The sequence below is a fragment of the Equus quagga genome, chromosome 4 (genome assembly GCF_021613505.1).
Source record: "Equus quagga isolate Etosha38 chromosome 4, UCLA_HA_Equagga_1.0, whole genome shotgun sequence".
NCBI classification, from domain to species: Eukaryota; Metazoa; Chordata; class Mammalia; order Perissodactyla; family Equidae; genus Equus; species Equus quagga.
In genome coordinates, this window is record NC_060270.1 from 84,468,188 (window position 1) to 84,482,130 (window position 13,943).

The 13,943-nt window shown below is 36.0% G+C and overlaps 1 protein-coding gene across 1 annotated transcript in view; it reads right to left on the reverse strand.

Annotated features, from left to right (window-relative positions):
- Positions 1 to 13,943, reverse strand: part of LRP1B (LDL receptor related protein 1B) — a 1,825,183-nt gene that overhangs the window by 506,210 nt on the left and 1,305,030 nt on the right. The gene's annotated exons all lie outside the window — the stretch shown is intronic.

Sequence of the window (13,943 nt, forward strand, 5' to 3'; positions counted from 1 at the left end):
AACCATAGTAAAATTTTATCATTTAAATTTCCCACCTCCATCACCAATTAGAGATTCTTGACTTTAGCTTTCCTTTTTCTTAAAAACATATGATATAAACGAAAGCATATTTCAAATTAAAAATGAAATACAGATTTTATTATTTACATACTTAAGCATGATCATGTGTGTAAGCTTTTAATCCTTAGAGGCTTCACAGTTATGGTAACCCCCTTTATTTTCTGCATGGTTTATGCTCCTTTCTCTAAAATTTTATTAATGTATTCTGTTAACTCCTATTGAGTGATCATTTGATGGTAGAGACTCTGCAATGTGCCACAGGTGAAAAATAGTCCTGACCCTCAGGAAGCTGGCATTCTAGTGAAAATTATACATTTATTATTATATTATTTCAAATTGTCAAAGCAAAACTATAAGAAAACTATTATCATTCTCATTTCATAGATGAAGAATCTGAGATTCCTAGAGACTAAGTATCTTAATCGAATTCACATTTGGTTTTCCTGTCTCTAAAACTTGTGCTCTTTCTAAGACTCTTTGCTGACTGCATTAAAAAATTTAAGGTAATGCAATAATTTAAAATAAAATTCATAATTTTAAAGGTTTTGAGCAATTTTCAACAAGAATCTAATTACTGACAATTGAGACCACATCAATTTCTACCCAGACACTAGAGCAAGGATATTTAATTCTATGAACAAAACAATGTAGCCTTCAAGGTACAATTATTCTCATTCAAATGTAAGGATATTTTGACTGAACCAAAGCTTCAGGTATTACAAAAACAATAATAATACAGACATCAACAATAATCATCCTTTCTTGAATCTGACTGCACAACACACAATTCTAAATACTACAGGTAGATTAATTCACTTCATCTTCACAACAATTCTACAAGGTAAATACTACTATTATTAAACCATTTTCCACTTGAGAACAGTGAGGCAAAGAGAGAGTAAGTAGTTTTCCCTGGGTCATAGAATGAATAGTGGCCCTAGATTACGGACCAAGCACTGATTTCAGAGTCCATAGTGTCAATCTCATTTCTACAGTGTCTTCTTCCGCAGATGGTTGGAGTTTAGCCTTTTCCCTCCTGGCATATAGATATAGAACTTAGATTATGATGGTGAAGTTGAGTAGTCCATTCACTTATGTTTTTATTTACACTTACAAATTTATATAAGAAAGAAGTTCCCTGTGAAGAAAAGCAGTAGAGACTTTGACTGTAGAGACTTTATTAAAAGGTATATAGTGTTGCCAGGGGAAGGAGGGTGGGGGGTGGGCACAGGAGGTGAAGGGGAGCATTTATGTGGTGACAGACAAGAAATAATATACAAATGAAATTGCACAATGATGTAAACTATTATGAACTCAATTTTTTTTTAAAGTTTATAGCACAATATAGTGGACTAAATACTTGTGTTTCTGCTTCTATTTTTTCCACTACACCACTGTGACAGAAATACAGAAATACAAAACAGAATAATCCCATATATGAACCCATATAATAAACAAGACAACATGGGGCATATAAACAACATATGAAAGATATTATGTGGGTGGAAATTGGAAAGGGGCGGATGAAGCTGCAACCTAGAATGTGATTTTAAAAAGGCTACAGATAAATGGAAGCCATCTCTCTCCACAGAACTCTGGACGGTCTTCATCTCAGCCTACAAGTTATAGACTGGAAGTGCAAAGAAAGGTTAAAAATAGGGTGATTAAGAGAAATATTTTTATTGTATTATCACCTACCACCACCATCTCCCCCATCCCTTGCCCTGAATTTACAGACGGCCTTCTATCTTTACTGATAGAAAGTCTCAAATAAATATATAACCATATCTCTTTTTTAAGACACTCAGTGAAGAGGTCTGGGATATTAAGGCTGGTGCCCTACAATAAGGTTCTCTTCATACTGGCATTTGGGGGACACAAAGCCTGACCTCCTGAAGCAAAGCCTGCAAACTCCTTCCTACAAGTGACCATGTCCAATGCCATACAGAGCTCCCAGTAAGAAACCCTCCCTCAAGGAAGATACCAAGGAAAATGAGTTTTAGTTTCATAAAGGTAGAGGAAATCCATGATAGACACTCAGTCCTTTGTTAAATGTCACAGGAAACCAAGGATTTCCAGTTTAGTGAGGAAAACTAGCAGAATGAAAAGTAAATACTAAGATAAACATAGGGACACAAAAAATAATAATTCAGAAAATATCTTTAAAAATCATCAAAGATATTAAAGTATATATCTCATTCTAGAAAAATTAAAGATGCTAAAAAAAGGAAATTAGAGAATAAGAAAGCACTCTTAGAGATTAAAAATTTTGTCCAAACAAAAGGGGTTTTTTTGGTGAGGAAGATTGGCTCTGAGCTAATATCTACTGCCAATCTTCCTCTTTTTGCTTGAGGAAGACTGTCACTGGGCTAACATCTGTTGCCAATCTTCCTCTATTTTTTTGTATGTGGGATGCTGCCACTGCATGGCATAAGGAGTGGTGTGTAGGTCTGCACCTGGGATCTGAACCTGCGAACCCCAGGCCACTGAAGTGGAGCACATAAACTTACCCACTAGGCCACTGAGCTGACCCCTAAATAAAAGTGCTTTTTAATAGAATGACTAGGAAAGTGTTTGAGGAAATATTCCACACCATACAGGGAAAAAGACAAACAGAAAATATGACAGAAAAAGAAAGATAAGTAACATATCAGTCTAAAAGTCCAATAGCCAGTATCAGCAAACTGTACTTGGAATCATTGGATTCTGCACTACCATGCATTTATAGAAAAAAAATGTAGTTTTACTTAAGCATGTCCTTAACCGACCAGGAAAACATGTTAATTTTATTAAATTTTTACTCTTCGATACATGCCTTTTTAATATTCTGTGTGACACAATGGAAAGTGTGCATGAAGCACTTCTGCTGCATACTGAAGTATGATTGTCTGGAACAAATGTGCTTATGAGATTGCTTGAACTGCAAGAAGAATTAGCTCCTTTTTTCACAGAATATCATTTTTACTTGAAAGAATGACAGATAATCTATGGCTATTCAGACTTAAGTATTTGGCAGATATTTCCTCAAAAATGAATGAAATGGTGAAAAATAAAGTTGGAAGACTGACAATACCCGACTTCAAGACTTATTAGAAAGCTACAATAATTAAGACAGTCTGGTATTGTCAGAAGAATAGACAAGTAAATCAATGGAACAGAGAGCCCAGAAGTAGACTCCCACAAATATAGTCAGGTGATCTTTGACAAATGAGCAAAAACAATATAATGGAGCAAATATGGTCTCTTCAACAAATGGTGCTGGGACAACTGGGCATCTACATGCACAAAATTGAATCTAGACACAAACCTCATACCCTTCCCAAAATTAACTCATAATGTATCACAGAGCTAAATGTAAAATGCAAAACTATAATTCTCCTAAAGCATAACATAGGAGAAAACCTGGCTGACCTTGGATATAGTTAGGCCTTTTTAGATACAAAACCAAAAACACAATCCCTGAAGGAAATAATTGATAAGATGGACTTCATTAAAATTAAAAACATCTGCTCTGCAAAAGACAACATAAAAAGAATCAGAAGACAAGCCACAGCCAGGGAGAAAATATTTGCAAAAGACATTTCTGATAAAGGACATTTCTGAAAAAAATACTTAAAAAAATTTTAATGAGATTCATGGTAATAATCATGAATGTAATTTTTTTGGTATGGTATAATGAAATGTGTCGACATTTGGAAGATTTATTTACATCAGGAAGCCAATATTGTCCAAATGATTGATGCATGTTGGGCCAAAATCATGCACATGCAAGTGATCAATTCACAGTACAAGCTAGACCAATGCAGGTTAATGTGAAAGGGAAGAAAAATTTAATGATGTGGTCACAGCAACTGACTTTTAAGAAACTACTACTTGTTGAGTTTTGGTGCAGTTTAAAAGAAGGATATTCACTATTATCTGAAAAAACTACTCAAATAATCTCCCTTTTCTAACTGTATTTATTTCAATCCCAAAACATCTGCTGAACCAGGTATGAAAATCCAGCTATATTTTATTAAGTCAGATATTAAGGAGATTTGCAAAAATGTAAAACTTGCCACTCTCTTCACTAATTGTTTTTTACAAATATAGTTATTTGCATTAAAAATATTACTTAGATTAATGTAATATTTTTATTTTTGTCATTTATAAATGAATTAACAAATATGTTAAATTTTCTCAGATTTCATTTCTAATATTGACATATGTAACCCACATCAACAAAAGCTCTTTTGGGTTCTCAATTTTTAAGAAAATAAAGGAGTCCTGAGACCAAAAATTTAAGGACCACCATTCCAAGTAATCCACCAGCAGAAAGAATAGAAAAGTGAACATATGTGTGTAACATTTCAGAATACCATGCTTAAAGAAAATTGTTTTAAAGTTCTCAGATAAGAAGAAAATAAATCACTTACAAAGGAATACAAAGCAAACTTGCCTCAGACTTCTCTTCAAAGATGCTAGAAATTAGAATACAGTAATCAAGGCCTTCAAGATTCCTAGGGGAAATTATAATCAAGCTAGAATTCTACACCAAACTATTAACTAACTGCAAGGAGGTTATGGTGGGGGACTATATATCATATAGAGAGAGAGAGGCACACACAAAGAAAGACAGAGATAGAGACAGAGAGAGACAAATCATAAAGTTCATCACCCATGAACTCTTAAGAAGAACCTGGATGTTGAACTTGAGCAAAATGAGAAAATAAGTCAAAATAATGCCAGGGAATCTAAGAAACACAAAATTGAACAAAGCAAGACAGCAAATGGAAGCCCCAGGATAAATTTCATGCAACAAACATCAGGAAAAAGCTGTTTACATTGAATCATGAGAATGGAAGACTCTGGGAGTAAGATCTCTAGAGGAAAAAAGAGAGAATGAGAGAGAGATAGAAATAGAGGTAAAGAGAGAGAGAGAGATAAATAGAGAGAAAGCCCGGAAAACAAGCAAATGTAATCCTACCCTATAATCCTAATCTAGCCTATAAACTTAACACCTGCCATTTTTTCGTTTTCAACTTTTAAAGTCAGTCTTAAAACAAAGCACAGAGGACTGAGTACAGGATATAAATGTTAAAAAATTTAGCAATGTAAAAATAAAGTGGAGTTGACTAAAGTTTTTATGTGCAAAGCAAGAAGAAAATAAGATTAGAAAGAAGAAAGAATATCCTCATCATAAAAAATGAAGAGTCAAAAGATGATTTTGAAAACTAACAGCAAAGTAAATGGAGATTGAGCAACTCTGTCCAGTTTAGAAATTTGGGGGAAGAGGAGAAGAATAGGGGTAATGTAAATGATTATATTTTTATCTTTCATATCAGGAAATTAATACATGACATCTAAAGTTGAAAAATAAGGAATTAGTTGTGTTGAAATATCATCTAGACTATTTGATAGTAACCCCAGAACTAATAACAGACAGCTATAAGTTAGAGCGAGAGACACTGCTGTTGATAATAGTCTGCTTTGTATTATTTGCTTTGTTACTACGTGTATATTACTTCAGAATAAAATGTGTAAAAATTTTGGACACAATCAAGAAGTAAGAAGAAAAATTTACCTAAAGTGTGGGATTCATTGCTTAATGGGTTGACTTTTAACTCAAGAAAAAGGACAGTGCTGGATTTAGGTTTTCAAAGTAGCCCACATTGAAACATGTCTTATTTCTGTCTTCTATGCCAAAGCACTTCATCAGTGGGACATGTATGATTGAGTGAAGCTAAGAGTTCTAACGCCGAGAACCCAGAGATATCTTGTTGTGGACCACCTCCAACGGACTGTATCACTTATGGAACGAAGATGATCCTCAGTCTCTAAGGCCCAATGTGTCTTGAACAGGAACTATATGACAACATTAGAGCTAGAGAGAGCAAGGGGGTAAGCGATTTCCTAAGACATATCTCTGCAAATCCTTGTTTCAGTTAGCCAAGATGTAATTTACCATGGCTCTAGATTCTGTCCATTTAAAACTGAACATACAAATCTCTAGGACAAATTAATAAAAATTTTGTTTCTGATTGCATTGTTCTTATTACCACAGGAGACTGGAGAAAAAGAAGAAAAATACTTCCCTCTTCAACCACTAAAGGTAGCCAAGCTGTGGCAGACTCTTTGGTTGTTAACTCAGCAGTCTCCCCTTCAACTCTGCTGGAGAAGAATTATTTCCATAGATGATACTCAAAATACCAAACACCCTTTTGCAACCTCCAGGGCAATAGAGGTGGCCATGTAACCCAATTCTGGATTATAGTTTCTGGGCAGGAAGGACTTCTAAGAGTAGCACAAAACCACACCCTAACCCCATACAAAGTCTCTGAGGGTAACCAGTTGAACTGTGATGGTGTGGTACAAGTTGTCAAATAAACAGGAGGAGGGGCTGAACACAAAGAACCATGGCCTGAGGGCCATGACCAAAGAATCCTGTGCCCGTGCATGACTCTGTGGCCTTCAACAACAGGCATTTCAGCAGTGACCAGCGTGAAGCCAGGACCACAGATATCCTAGGAAAACTATTCTAAGTTGTTGCAGTCCTCTGACATCTTTCATCACCTCTAATCCTTGCTCAAGATTCATCAAGCTTCCTACTTATATGCTGCCTCAAATTTAAAATTCTCTATAGGGTTTTAAATATTACATAATCTGAATTGATTCCACTTACTGAGACTTCTTTCCAACTTCTCTCTAATACATGCATTTAATCCACTCTTATCACCTCATAATACTCATCCATACATTTATTCAACTAATATTGGGCATCTACTATTTGTACAGTACTATTCTATATAGTGGAAAAGCGACAGAAGACAAGACAAATAAGATCTTTGCCTTTATAGATCCTACGTCCTAGTGAAGGAGACAGATAAGAAATAAACAAATAGAAAAGAAATAACTGAAATTCCTACAAATCAACAGCAAAGAAACAAGTAATCTGACGGAAAGTGGGCAAAAGACTTGAATAAACATTTCCCCAAAAAAGACATGCAAACACTTAACAAGTATATGAAAAGATGCTCAACATCACTAATCATCAGGGAAATGCAAATCAAAACCACAGTGAGATATCACCTCACACCTGTCAGGATGGCTATCACAAAAAAAAAAAGATAAGGCTGGCAAGGTTGTGGAGAAATTGGAATTCTTGCACACTATTGCTGAGACAGTTGCTCTATAATGTACAGCTTATACACTGTTGCTGTAAAATGGCACAGCTGTTAGAGAAAACAGTACGGAGGTACCTTAAAAAATTAAAAATAGACTTCTATATGATCCAGCAATCCCACTTCTGGGTGTATATCCAAAAGAATTGAAGTCAGGATCTCAAAGAGATACTAATACTTCAATGTTCATTGCAGCATCATTTATAATAGCAAAGGTATGGAAGCAACCTAAATATCCATCAAAGGATGAAGGGATTAAAAAAGTGTGGTATATACACACAATGGAATATTATTCAGCCTTAACAAATGGAAACATTCTGGTGGGAGATATTGATAATGGGGGAGGCTACTCATGTGTGGGGATAAAGGGGGTGTAGGAAATCTCTATATTTTCCTCTCAATTTTGCTGTGAACCTAAAACGTCTCTAATGACATTGTCTTAAAAAAAAAGAATAAATTTTGTCACAAGCAACAACACAGATGGACCTTGAGAATATTATGCTAAGTAAAATCAGCCAGTCACAAAACAAATATTGTGTGATTCCATATGAGGTATCTAAAATAGTCAAACTCGTAGAAACACAGAGTGGTAGTTGCCAGGGGCTGGGGGGAGGGAGTCATGGTGAGTTGCTGTTCAACAGGTATAAAGTTTCAGTTATACAAAATGACTAAGTTCTAGAGATCTGTTGTACAACATTGTGCCTATGGTTAACAATACTGTATTGCGCACTTAAAAATGTGTGGAGTATGGATCTCATGTTAAATATTACTACAATTTTAAAAAAAAGAAAATAAGAAATAACTGAAGATTGCTACTAGTGCTGTGAAGAAAACAGGCACAATTCCACTTTTTATTTATGTTGTTTTCCCTACCTTTGTCTGCACACAACTCCACTATACTCACCCCTCATTGCACAAGTATAATCACACCCTCGGTGAAATATTTCAGTCTAGTTTATCCCACATTTATTCCTCCTTCTCATTGATTCTAAGGCCTCTGCAGACAGAATCACATGACTTTACACTAAATTGTTACTTTTCCTTTTCTTTTCACCCATACCAATTTTGACTCCTTATCCAGGGATGAAAGCTCCTGAGAACAAAAAGCCTGCCTTGTACTTCTTTGTATTCTTCACAGTGCTTTGCATTCTTTTGAAGTGAGTGTGATGCAGAAATTCCCTAATTACCTGTGAAATGACTGGGGAAATAAACATCCCTAAAAATATCTCCCACAATAATTCACAACTTAGAAAACATTTAAATAAAACCATCTCTCTTATTCCCTATTGATACTATCTTTTAAAAATATCTCTTTTTAAATATTATCCTTTTCAAAGACCCCTCTAGCATAAACAACTTTGTTTTTGATTGTGTAATTATTATTTAGAATCACATTTATTTCTCTTACTTTTTTTTTCTCACACTGTTATTAACACGAATATACTGGAATCTTCAGGGATTACCAGAATTCAAAAACTGCTTGCTTAAGTTGTACGTAAGCAGTTATGAATAAGTCTATTTCATGCTCACAGGCTGAATTGTGTCCCCAAAATTCATATGTTAAAGTCCTAACTCCCAGTACCTCAGACTATAACTGTATTTGGAAATAGGATCTTTAAAGAGGGAATTAAGTTAAAATGAAATCATTAGTGCGGGTCCTAATCTAATATGATGGGTGTCCTTAAAAAGAGGGAAACTAGGACAGAGACAAACACAGAGGGAAGACCCAGCGAGGAGAAGATAGCCATCTATAAGCCATAAAGAGAGGCCTCAGAAAAAAACAACCATGCCAACACATGGCATTGATCTCAGACTTTAAGCCTTCAGAAAAGCAAGAAAATAAATTTCTGTTAAGCCACTCAGTCTGTGGGATTTTGTTATGGCAACTCTAGCAAATTAATACACTTACTAATAGAGATATTGAAGGAATTTATGAAAAATAAAAAAGAATTAACATAAATACAACTATAAACTAATTCTACCATATAGTCTCTAAAATCTTCATTCAAAAGAAAGAAAAGAGAGAGAGAAGGGAAATAAATCTACTGAGACTTCTAAGATTTAGAGTCTTTGCTAGGCTCTGAACACAAGCGAATATGATTGTCTCATTTAATCATCATCAATGAGACATGACATATTAAAACACCTTCCGTTAAAGGTGTGCAAACTACAAGGTCAGAAGACGACCTTTCCCAAGCTCACAGAGCAGAAGCACGGTGTTAACTCTCAGTGGGTATTACTTGAATTTTAGTGCTCTTTCTACTGCATTGCTCTGTGCATTAAATAGTATCCAGCTGGACCTAATAACATTATACTCTGCAATACAAACATTATTTGATAAATATAAATTGAACTAAAGTTATATCCAAAATTAGACAGTTGCAATATATATTTCAGTTTTCGCATTTTAAAAATTATAATTAAGATGTTTTAATAATGCTTTACTTCTTAAAATGTATCATCAAAATTAATAACTTACTTTTGAAGTATTCAGAATATGTATTTATAGTAAATGATACCAAAATTATTGAGATCCATTTTTAAAATTTAGATTTCTTCAAAATCTAGCCATTTATATTTAAAATAGAAAACATAATATGATGCCCAGTTACATTTCAATTTCAGATAAATGACAAATGATTTTTTAGGAGATACTAATACAAAAAAATTGTTGATTATTTGAAATTCAAGTTTAACTGGGTACCTTGTATTTTATCTGGCAATTCTATTATCTCTACTCTCTTCTGAAACCCCAAATTTACAAGAAAGCAATGAAAAATGCATATGTTTACAAAGACAAAAAACGGGAAAAGAGGCCTTGGCAATAAAAAATAGTAGTAGGTTGAAAGTGATTATAAGTGGTGATTGACTTAATAGATAAAATGAAAATCTAGAGCTGCAGTGGGAAGAGGCCAGATACAAGTTACTTTACACTGCAAAATTTTGGAATAGGTCAGAAACTGGGGACCTTAAGACCTCTAAAAATAGAGAAAGAAATGCAATTCAAAGTAAAAGGACTGGTTTAGTCTATTTAAGATGCAGTTAGAACCCAGTGTACACAGCCAAGAGAGTGCTCCTCCTCACGCCTGGGCAAAGATTACACATTTCCCCTCTGGAGAGGATGACCACGAAAGACACTGAAAATAAGACATAACTGAGGGTGTGACTACCATACGTAAATACAGGGATTAAGTGATAATCTACATTAGTGAGTCTCAAATTTGAGCATGAATTAGAATCAGCTGAAGGGCTTGTTAAGACACAGATTTCTAGGCCCCACTTCAGAGTTTATGATTAAGCAGGTCTAAGGTGGAGCCTGAGAATTTGCATTTCCAACAAGTTCCCAGGTGATGCCAATGTTTCCTGGTCTAGTGAGTCTCCACCTAAGACAAACATTAGAGTCACCTGGGGAACCTTTAAAAACTCTTGGGAGGGCCAGCCCCAGTGGTCTAGTGGTTAAGCTCTGCACACTCCACTTTGATGGCCTGGGTTTGGTTCCTGGGAGCAGACCTACATCACTCACCTGTCAGTGGCCATGCTATGGCAGCAGCTCACATACAAAAAGAGGAAGATTGGCAACAGATGTTAGCTCAGGGCAAATCTTTCTCAACAACAACAAATCTCCTGGGAACCACTCGCAGAGATCGTCACTGAGTTGTTTTGGCCCGTGACATGATATCAGGATTTTTCAAATCTCCCTAGGCTATTCTAATGTGTAACTAGGGTTAAGAACCACAAACCTAACTGCTAAATCATGAGACCTCTCGGTCCCCTTCCTCACTCTTTGAGGAAGCTGGCATCCAGGCTAATATCCCCCACATAAGAAATTTAGGGGTTTCCCTTTTGGGAGAAACTGTCCCACCAAATGCTCTAAAGAAGCTGAGTATTAGGGGTTCCTCTCCCCACCAAAAGGCACAGTACAGCTATTTTTAATGATGCTTACCATCACATAAGCCTTACTTCTTGAACTCGGAATTTCCAATTACCATTAGAAAGGTAAAGAGATAGCCAAGAGACATCAGATAATTGAAGAAAGACCACACCACAACAAAGAACCAAATAAACAGGAAAAATAAATTTTCAGAGGAAACAGAAGCAACAGAAAAGATAGAAAAGAAGTCAGACAAAAATTAAAAAATTAATATCCTCAGAGTTACAAAAGGAATTACATTCTTGAAGCAGAGGAGGAGGTTATAAAAAAAGGAATGGTTAGAGAAACCAAAATTTGAACTCACACAAGTTAAAACTTTGGTAGCTGAAATACAAATTTTGATAGAAAATTTAAAGTTAAAAAAATCCTGAAGGAAATAAAAAAGGAAAAAAGAAAGAAAATGAAAGTTCACCATCTAAGATACAAGTTTAGAAAGAGATCATTGAGAGGCAGAGGGGAAAAATCTTTAAAAATAATAATTTAACATTTCCTTTTCCAGAACTGATGGATATCAGTTTTCATATTGAAAGAGCCAAAGAAATTCCCAGAAAAATGGATGAAAACAGAAACACACTATATGAAATGCCAGAATAACAGGGACGAAGAAAATATCCTAAAAGTTTATAGAGAGAAGAAATAGTAACCAAAGGATAAAATAGCAGAATAACATTGGATTTCTCAACTGCAACATTTAAATTGGGCAGACAACCAAGCATGTGTTGAAAGATATGACATGAAATTTTCCAATCTTGATTTCCATTCTCAACTGCTATGGACTGAGTGTTTGCGTCCCCCCAAAATTCATATGTTGAAACTCTAATCCCCAGTGAGATGGTATTGGGAGATGGGCATGTTGGGAGGTAATGAGGTCATGGTGGTAGAGCCTCTACGATGGGATTGGTGTCCTTATAAGAAGAGAACTAGCCCTCTCTCCCTGCTCTCTACCCTGTGAGGAAATGACGAGAATACGCCATTTGCAAACCAGAAAGTGAACCCTCATCAGACTTTGGATCTACTGGCACCTTGATCTTGGGTTTCCCAGCCTCCAAGCCTGTAAGAAACAGATGTTTGTTTAAGCCACCCAGTCTATGGTAATTTGTTATAGCAACCCAAACTGACTAAGACACCACCTGTGTTAGGGTAGACAGAGTGTTAGAGCAGAACAAAGCATTTTCAGGCATGGTCTTGATAAATTTACCTCATGAGCACCATTTCTCAGAAAGCTGCTGGAAGCTGTACTTCAATAAAACAAAGCAGTAAACTGGAAAATAGTATATATGATCTAGGAAACAGAGAAGATAGGCAAAAAGAACCCTCCAATGTAATGGTTAGTAGAGACCCAAGGATGACAGCAGCAAATCTAGAAGTCCAGCTGCCCACACTGAAGCAGAAAGTCAGAGAATTTCAGGGAAATTGGGGAAAGGGCTCAAGAGCCCTGTATCTTCAGTTTCCATAGTATTAGGTCAATAGACGATATCTACAACTTTTTAAAAAATTCACAAATTTGGAAACAAACATCAAAAGAAAAAGCCAAAAGAATTGAGATTGTGTCAACTGCCTTGGAATTTGGGGAGGGGGAGTAGGAGAGCATTCTCACCTGTGACTTCCACAGCTACATATTACCTGAATAGCACCAAAATCTCTATCCTATGCCTAACTAACCTCTTAATCTTCAGTTCATGTATCCATCTGTATAGTAGGTATTTCTACCTGAATATAACAAAGTCTCCATAAACTGCGCATTACCAAAATAAAATCTGTTTTACTGTTCCCATGTATGCTTCTTTCCCAGTACACTTCTGTTATGGATTTAATGTTTGTGTCCCTCTTAAATTTATAGGTTGAATATAATATCCAAGGTGTGGTGCCTATGGAGGTGATGAGGTTATAAGGGTGGAGGCGTCATTAATGGAATTAGTGCCCCTATAAAAGATACCCCAGAAAGCTGTCTCACTCCTTCCACTGTGAGACAGCAAGAACATCTGGCTGTCTGTGAACCAAGAAGCACCATCTCACCAGACACCAAATTTTCTTGTGCCTTGATCCTGGCCTTCCCAGCCTCCAGAAGAGTGAGAAGTAAATGTTTGCTGTTTAAGCCACCCAGTCTATGGTATTTTTGTTATAGCAGCCTGAATTAAGACACCTTCTCACAGTGAACGGCCCCCACTCAGTCATCAGAAGTGAAAACAAGACAGTCATCTTTTTTCCTCTCCCCACCTTCATGGTCTCTCCCAGGCGCCATCCAATCTGAGCAAGCTTGCTTAATTCTTCACTCTTATTGTCTCAGGACTGTTTTATTTCCTCTCCATTTCCATTGAAACTGCATAGCTCAGGGCTTCATCACTTCTCATTCTCCTGACTATCACTGCTGAGGAAAATTTTTCCAAAATGCAAATCTGAGCATGCTACTCTGCTGCTTAAAACTCTCCAAAGGCTTCCCCCTGCCAAACCTCTTAGCATGGCACAAAGGCCATGCATGATTTGATGTCTGCTTAATTTTCCATCACCAGATCTGTTATTGCCTCCAGTGTTCCACGTTCCAGGAATACTGAATTGCAATTTTCCAGGGATAGATTAACCACGTTATGGAAAAAACATGGACAAAAATAACCCAAAGGCAGCTTACTTGTAAAGCAAAATAGTTCAAACTATTTTGAGTAAGAGAAATATCTGCATATCAGAATGAGTCCATTATTTATAATTATATAGGAACCATTACATTTTTACATTGTACCTACTGCAAATCAGGAACGCCCCTCCACCTGGACAATCAGAGGTGGAGATGTTTGCTT